Here is an 8,836-nt window from a genome sequence, read left to right as displayed (position 1 = left end):
CTTCTCCAGCCTTTGAGTTAATCACAGGACTATTGCATAGCAATTAGGGATAACAGAACAGCTTTCGGGGGGTTTGGGTGGGTTGCCTTATCCGCTCCTTTAGCAGAGTAGTCACAATTCAAATTTCCCTTGTTCCATTGTTTACAAGGCATTATACATGTGGTTTATTTATAGTGCACGGAGTAATAAGCAGCAAGTCTGGTCTGTCTGCTTTGGAAGAGAAACATTTGGCCAAAAGAGCAAGACACAGCCAGGAGGATGATTGGTAAGAGCACATCATAATATGCACCTTAAAGCTGTGCTCTACAGCTAGGTCCTGTTTCATGACTGCATATATAAATTTACTACTGACATTGCCATTTGTATCTGGCCATTTACAGTGCACTCTAGCTCAATGCAGCACTTGAAGCTGATTTTCCATTGTGTAGTTATATGTTCAAGAGATGTTTGACCCGGTCAGGGTAACACACTTTAGTGAGGGCAGCAGTATCCTAGAGGACACTACAGACAGTGACGGAGACATCTCAGAGCGCGAGGTGAGAGGTTGAGTTTTTTGTTACTCTCTCTACGACAAACTTTTCATGCCAGGTACTATTGTCCAGTTCAGCCCAATTTAATTTACTGCCTTGTATTATCATATATAAATTGCTGAACAGCTTATCACTCAGTTTTAAACATCCCCTCAGCTGTTTTAAGCCATTTCGGTTATTCAGAAGTACTGCTAAATGGATGTGGTGGGAAAATGAGAGCACATCAAACACAGACAGCTTTATGCATTGAGTAGTAAAGAGTAAAAGTTTATTGAGTTCTGTCCCCTGTATAACAGAGTAAGAGGACTGACGCGCAGTACGGTCCCCCTCCCCTTATACAGAGAACAGAAGAAAGAGGACAAAAAGAAAAACGACTCCTACAGAGTATCTGATAATTCATGTTTTGGTTAGCCTGAGCGCTGAAGGCTTCTTCTATCTCTATGGTTAGAACGGTATGTGAGCAGCTGGTGTCCCTGACTCACATGCTTATCTGCAGACTGTTATGCTGTGACTATAGAAACATAAAGCAAAGTAAAATAAAGCAAAGTAAATTTCCACAAAATGAAGTAAGGGAAATTTCCACAACATTTCCCCCCTTTATTCTAGATCACACATTATCACACATTTATTCAGCAAATAGCACTACGAAGTCTTCATGTGGATCACCAGCACCGCCCATCTTGGGGAGCAGAATGTCTTCACAGAGCTGGGGTTGGTCATTGGCATGGCCGCTGAGCGCTGGCATGGTGAACACACTAGAAAGACGTCTGACACGCAATGACAAAAAAGGAGGTAAACACAGAAGAAGAAGAAAAAGAAGAAGAATGGGTAGCAGAATGGGCAACGCTACAGCCGCTACTGGAACTGTAGGCTGCGGAGTGAAGGCAGATCACATATGATTCATATAATCAGTAATATTAGCGCTGAGATCTGGAATGTAAAAACAGCAGGAAGTGTTAATCATTTTGCACACTCCTCCTTCCTTCATGGTTAGGAGATCTAAAACCATTCTATGTTGAAGCACTACTGCCCTTATCACTTGTTGTTCTATCTTTAAGGTGTCATTAACTACTTGCAGTAACTGATAAGCTAAGCCATTGATCTTTTGCAGATCTGCTACTGTGCCACCGCCCAGGAAAAGGGACCAACCAATGGTTTCACCCGGAGTGGTCCATGGGTCCCTCAGAATTCTACCACAATAGTCTGTGCTGGTTATGTCTCTCCTCACCCTGTGCTGCTTGGCATGGGGAAGTGTATACACCTGCGTCCTTGGGCGCACTACAGCTGGATAACGACAACCAGTCCAGTTCTGTGGCAATTCACCATAGACCACCGAACCACCGACCCACATTACATTCCAATACCCCTGCAGGGTTGTCATGGAGCAATTCCACAGGGAACTGCTATTGGAGTCACTGCAAGTGCTGTGCACCTGCACATAGTTGACGCATCTGGACCAGCCTTCCGGCACCTGCTGCTTCATCTGCTATACAAATATCTCACCCTTACTAGCTGCCACATGCAGCATCATTTTCGGTGGTGCGGGGTTAGTGGGACTGGGACAGTTTGAGGTCTGGTTAATAACCTGGCACATAGAGATTGTCATATTCACTTCTCCTACGTCTGCGTTTTTCAGAGGGAATACAGTCCTTGGAACACTGGTGTGCTGGCACACCAGGCACTCTTGCTTGATATGTTGGGCATGCACAATGGCTGACATACACGCTGTATTTTGTTGGCATTTAGCTGCTAATCCTTCTGCCTCAGTGGCGTTGGGACCCTGAAATGGTAACAAGTCTTCTAATAAGTCATGGGATTCTTCATCCATATTAATATGCAGTCTATGTTCTGACTGTGTTAGCTGTGTCTGATTTTCTCTATCGTCTCTTAACGGTTCCGAGTGTCGAAAGGGTAGGCCTTGGCTTTAACACCCTACTCAACACAGTTCCGACCTAGTCTGTTTGGGTGCTGCTGCTTGGAGTTGGGGCTGGTGTCGGAGCCTTCTCGGTTCTAGTTATCTCCACCTGGTGCGCTCGGTGGCGGTAGCCCCTCACTGAATTTCCCGTAATGTGGCCTGCGGGGTAGCAGTGGTTTCCTGTATTGCTTGCACAGCGGTTTTAGTTGCAGCTGCCTTTGCTACTCTATCTGCAAAATTATTCCCCTTGCTGATTTGGTCTTCTGTAGTCCTGTGAGCTGCACACTTAACAACTGCAATTGTCTTTGGCAGCGAAATGGCTTCTAGCAAGATGGTGATGTCTAACATATTTACCCGAGCTTGTCAGGAATTGCCTATGTTTCCATATGGCTCCAAAATCATTAACAGTTTTGTCTGCAGCTAGTTTGCATGCTTCCGTCAGTGCTACTAGTTCAGCAGCCTGCGCTGAATAGGAGGATGGTAATACTTCTGTTTTAAGTATTTCATGATCTGTTACTACCGCGTATGCTGCCCTATTGACCCCTGTGTCGTCCCTGCTTGCTGACCCATCCACATAGAGGCATAGGTCTGGGTTACTTATGGCTTCTTCAAAGAGATCAACCCGCGGTATATATACTTCAGCTAAGACTGCTGTGCAGTCTTGTGGATCTCCATCCTCCTCCGTAGGAAGGAGTGTAGCTGGGTTCAGTGTTATACACCTTTTGACAGTTATATTAGGCATATCTAAGAGGGTGGTGTGGTATCTCAGCTACCACTGGGCTGATAAGTGTGACACTCTTTGGTCCTGCAGTATTCGGTGTACTGCGTGTGGGACTAAAACAGTAACAGGGGAGTATGCCACTATGGTTTAGGTAGCGAAATTATGGCTTGTGGTCGGTTTTGAGACAGCTTGTGTGTATTTCCCTTAATGATATGCCCCAAGAATGTCACTTCCTCCTTACAATTCTGTAATTTTGCTCTACTAGGTTAGTTAAATATTTCCATGAGCTTTTACGCAACATACTAAACAAAGGTTAAACAAAGGTTAGGAACAGGCTAAATCAAATCAGGCTAACTCTCAGCAGGTCAAAAGTACTTCAGACTGCAAACTATGATCTAGTATTTTATCAAATTTTATCATAATTGTAACGCAAGGAGGCTTGGCAGGATACAAAAGAGGAGCAGTGATGCATACAACGATGTTTATTTATTGACATGGAAGACAACGTAGCACTAAGGCTATCGTGGGATCAAACACTGACAACGTTAACGTTTACACAAAGGACTTATATACGCAAACATTAACAACACAACGAAGAGCAGGCGTGAAACACAAGGGAGCTTGGCCACACGGATGAACACACACACACACACACACACACACAAGCAAACACACACGGGGAGATGTTTGGGGGGAGGGGCCGTACCGTGACAAGAATATGTTCACACATGCTCACTCGCTCACGCTCTCTCTCTCTCTCTCTCTCTCTCTCTCTCTCTCTCTCTCTCTCTCCTCATCCTTTCAGCCTTCGGGTTTCAATAATACCCCCAGGGCAGACAGAGCCACTATTCAAGCAATGTAATATTCTGCTCTGGCTCCTCCTACCTCTGCAATGACATCCTCAGCTTTTATTTCAGTGGGTGTTGCATAGCCACTCATAAATATAAATATGCCCCTGCCTGAGCTCCTGAAATTACTACAGCCTATTAAAAAAAACCCTAATGAATGAGCTTTTACGTAACATACTAAACAAAGGTTAAGAACAAGCTAAATCAAATCAGGCTAACTCTCAGCAGGTCAGAAGTACTTCAGACTGCAAACCATGACCTAGTATTTTGTCAAACATGTTTGTTATTATATTATCAGTGACTTAGCCTTGTTAAAGTAGATGAGGGCTTGTGCTCGTGAGAGTGACAATAAGCAGCAGCATAACCTTGTAGAGCAGCACCTGCTCCGAGTTACGCATACGCACCAGCGGGTCCGTGCATCTCTGACTACAGGTAAACAAACCGGTACAGTGTGCTGGTGTTAATGCCATTAACCACTCTAAACTGGGGTTTTGAGTTTATATATGTGGAGGAAGGACAAGTAGTTAAAGAGGATTACGTCTCCACGTGTTGTGGTTGCTGGCGGTACTGGTCAGCGCAGGGCACGTGTGGCAAAGCTGGACATACTCCTTTCCAGCGATCTGGCAATGCAAAACAGAGAGAGTGAGCTGCAACAGAGTTCCAGAGTTTTAACAAGAATTTTGAATTATTGACAACTCGCATATAAGAACAAAGTGAAAGATTTAGGATCATGCTTTTATGTTTCCAGGAGATTAACTCACCTGCCTTTCAGAGACGTGCAGAGCGGAACTTTCAAAAAGCTTATCAACGTGACGAGAATGTGAGGTTTAGGTTCATCTATAGTGTTACAGTAACAATGTGAAATATGGATATTGAGGTCAGCATCACTTAAGAGTGTATGTGTGAAACATCCTTGTAACCATAAATGTTGTGTTGTTACAAAATTAAGCAGTCCATCCAGTTTCATTTACCTGATTTATTAGCAGCCTGTGCCCACGGTCTGACTCAAGTATTTTTATTTTAATTTCCTCCATGTTGTTTATAATAGGCCTACAGTAAGAAATCCTTTTAAAGGTGATCGCCATTTCTCCCACCGTATACTGTTGAAGCATACGAGTTTTTATTCAGTGAGAGATATGTCATTTATGGGGATTAGGTACAGCGTGTTTTGTTCAGGACATTCACGACGATATATGTGCTAAATGGGATTGTAAAATAACTAGCTAGCTAGCCATGTATTTAGACAGAACCTGAATTGTGTTACATGGGGATTTTTATCCCATGTTTTTAAGGCTGCGTTATGTACAGCCTAGCATAAATAAATACGCAAGAATGCAGAGCACGAATAGTCATTGCTTGCAATCACTAGACAATCACTAGCAACTACATTTGCTAATCATTTTCTCTTTAAAGTTGGTGTAAATTGAAAACTATTGCAGACGTGACGTGTGATGTCATAATGCAGCCGCATCAATTAAGCGATTATGATGTAGTCAAAGAACAGATTTTTCAAATGAACAATTTCTGTGAACCATTTTTAGTCTACAGATCACAGATAACGGTTACACCTGGATTTTCAAAACTAAATTTATTATGGGTCAGTCCGGTAGTTACGATTGCAATCCAAGACGCAAGGAACATGTTCCTTCTGAGAAATATGAAAAGGAAAAGCACGGGATATTTGCTAAATATGGGAAAAAGAAAAACGAAAAAACACGAGCCCAGATCCCTGCTAGAATAGAGGATGACATCTTTAAGGGTAAGTTCTGACCACAGCCACCACTTGGATGTACTACTGTGTGTGTGTGTGTGGTTGTCTGAGAGAGAGAGATCTACATAGAAGTGTTCTAAGTATCTATACAACGCTAATAAGACATTTTCTGTTACTTTTTAAACAGATACTAGAACAAAGGGTTTAATGAAGAATGACTTCACTATTGAGAGAACTCAATCAGCCATAGTAAGTAAAGTAGAACCAAGACAAATGATTTAAAGCCATACTGTGGCAATGGACAAAAGCCACAAAAAAATGGAAAAACAGCTATGGTGAACAGTGATGCTAATTGAATGCTTGTACTTAAGTACACTGAAATGTCTCTGAATATAAATTACAAATGCATTTCAACAAATGTTTGAGAAATTAATTAAAAACACTAATGTAAATGTATTCAGAATATATTTAGGACACATACATTTAGCATATGCAATCTTTGTCAGTTACAGGAAAAAAAAAAATACTGTTGGTGGGTTTTTTGTTTGTTTGTTTTACATTCTCCTTACTATAGAATTAACAGTCGACTGTTCGGTGACTTTGCATGCTGAGTTGTAACACTGATTATTAGTATAATTGTGGCAAGAATTAAAATCAACACTAGCTAAAATGACTGAATGCATTGGAATTTATTATTCCAATAGCACAATTTGAATGGGTCTACGGTACCTTAGTGTGTCAGGTCCTGTTATTTCTGTTGAACATTTGATGTTTGCGGGCACATTTTTACATCATTAGGCCTGCAGGCTATGTGATTACGGCTATGCGATAAAAATTGTATTTGTTTCCTTTCCAGTCCAATACAAATTATACATTACAAATGTATCAAAATGTAATTAAAGTCATATTTCAATTAAATGTATTTAAATACTGTTCAACAATATTTCTACTCATATCTACAGGTGGAACCTAAAGATATGAATGTCAATGAGAGGGATAAATGTATTGAGGACCTGGAAGCCATGATTGCTAGAGTGAGAAAGTCTGCAATGCAGCAGAGCAGTCCTAACACTTGTTTTCCATAAATACTAACAATGTAATTAAATATGCATTTCAAGTAGATGTAATTAAATATTGCTCAACACGGTATTTGTGTCTGCAGGTGGCCAAACTGTTAGGATTAGAAGCCGTACTTGCTCGGGAGGATATGGCTGCATAACCTCTGATGACAGCAATAAACAGCATTAAAAATACTCATTTTTCAGTCTAATCCCTGCCTATGTTGTCTGCAACACAGTCAATTAAACCATGGATAGTAATTATATCTTATTTTTTTTGTCTCACAAACATTCTGAATGTAACATTTCCTACAGCTTTTAAGATACAATCACCATACTTGGCACCCACACTATTTTTTCCCTTCATGTCCACTTACATCTATGTGGCTTAACAATCACAATTCATTTTTACACAACCAATTTCCAATTCTATATATATCGCTCGGAATTCAACAGACACCTGACTCAAGTATTTTTATTTTAATTTCCTCCATGTTGTTTATAATAGGCCTACAGTAAGAAATCCTTTTAAAGGTGATCGCCATTTCTACCACTGTATACTGCTGAAGCATACAAGTTTTTATTCAGTGAGAGATATGTCATTTGTGGGGATTAGGTACAGCGTGTTTTGTTCAGGACATTCACGACGATATATGATCTAAATGGGACTGTAAAATAACTAGCTAGCTAGCCATGTATTTAGACAGAACCTGAATTGTGTTACATGGGGATTTTTATCCTATGTATTTAAGGCTGCATTATGTACAGCCTAGCATAAATAAATACGCAAGAATGCAGAGCACAAATAGTCCATAGTTTATTTTCCCTTGTATATAAGCCCGCAGGTTCATAGGTGACTAGCTTTTATAATTTCATGTGTAATTTGAGCATAATGGTGGAAACTTCAAAGAACAATATGGAAAAAAAAGGAGGGTTGTTTACATAATTGCCCTTGAAAAGGTTTATAAGAATTAAACTCTTGTGTACCCCTCCGACATTCTCCGGAGGGTCCCTCAAAAGCATGTTTCTATTTAAGTTGCAATAAAGGACGGGACCAGCTATTCTCTTCAACTAATTCTGATATCAAGTGGAAACAAGTTGTCAGGTTCTGGTCCGCACACAACCAGGAACGCACACACAGACACGTACACACATATCCGCACAAATCACCTACCACGACCACTGCTCGGTTGACAATCACACACTTATCAACCATCACGATCACCTGCTACTAATTAACTCTCTCCCTATTTAAACCCCTCACGTACCATCCTCCAGTGTTTCCCATTTAGCATACTGTGGAGTAAAGCTGAGCCTGTCTTCATGAGCTTCCCCACATCTGTGTTTTTAAAACTTTTTGCCAGTGCTTTGTGTGACTAATATCCTGCCTTTTTATCCCTCACTCATGTCTTGCTCAGGTGTCAATATGTCACACAACTAAATTAGTGTTCTATTATTTTCTTAGTTTGTACAAGAAGTACAAATATGTAGCTACCTAACATTTATAATGTGTGTTTTTTCTTATATTGTTAACATTAAAATGTAAAACCAAGTGAAAACATTTAAATGTAAAAACAGGTTTGACACTGCTTTGGATCTAGTGAAAATACTAGAAGCTGTCAACACCATGACCTGAGCAGACTGCATTTAACACATAGAGAGAGACAGAGACGATGTACGACAACAACCAAAGGTATTCAGATCTTAAGGGAATCCTTTTACTTAGTCTTCAATTATGCACTCCATAGATGTCATGAGGGACAGCCTCACAAGAAAGGAGGCCTGGTGCATGGCATGCAGTGGTGCCTATCATGCGAACACAGAGAGAGACAGAGACAAGGTAGCAGACAACAACCAAAGGTGTTCAACTACTGTCAGGTCTTTCTCAGTAAACTTCAGAGAATGAAGTACAGGGCAAGCACTTGAACATGCACATGTTCTTGCCTGGATACAGACACTTTGCCTCAAAGACAGTTGCCTCACAGGTTTGTTCCAAAATGACTTCCCTTATCCCTTATTCCCTTATGCAACAGGAATCGAAAAGAAAGGTGTG

General features: G+C 41.0%; 1 long non-coding RNA gene across 1 annotated transcript; it reads left to right on the top strand.

Moving 5' to 3' along the window:
• The first annotated feature begins 5,890 nt into the window (after positions 1 to 5,890).
• Positions 5,891 to 7,390, top strand: LOC145653995 (uncharacterized). Its single transcript, XR_014120230.1, has 3 exons — positions 5,891 to 5,974; positions 6,688 to 6,759; positions 6,888 to 7,390. It is a non-coding gene; the product is annotated as an uncharacterized LOC145653995 (long non-coding RNA).
• The last annotated feature ends 1,446 nt before the right edge of the window (positions 7,391 to 8,836 follow it).

The sequence above is a fragment of the Electrophorus electricus genome, unplaced genomic scaffold, assembly GCF_041902795.1.
Source record: "Electrophorus electricus isolate QZ-2024a unplaced genomic scaffold, ASM4190279v1 Scaffold103, whole genome shotgun sequence".
NCBI classification, from domain to species: Eukaryota; Metazoa; Chordata; class Actinopteri; order Gymnotiformes; family Gymnotidae; genus Electrophorus; species Electrophorus electricus.
The sequence above is the reverse complement of the archived record's forward strand: the minus strand, read 5'-3'. Positions and strand labels throughout refer to the sequence as shown.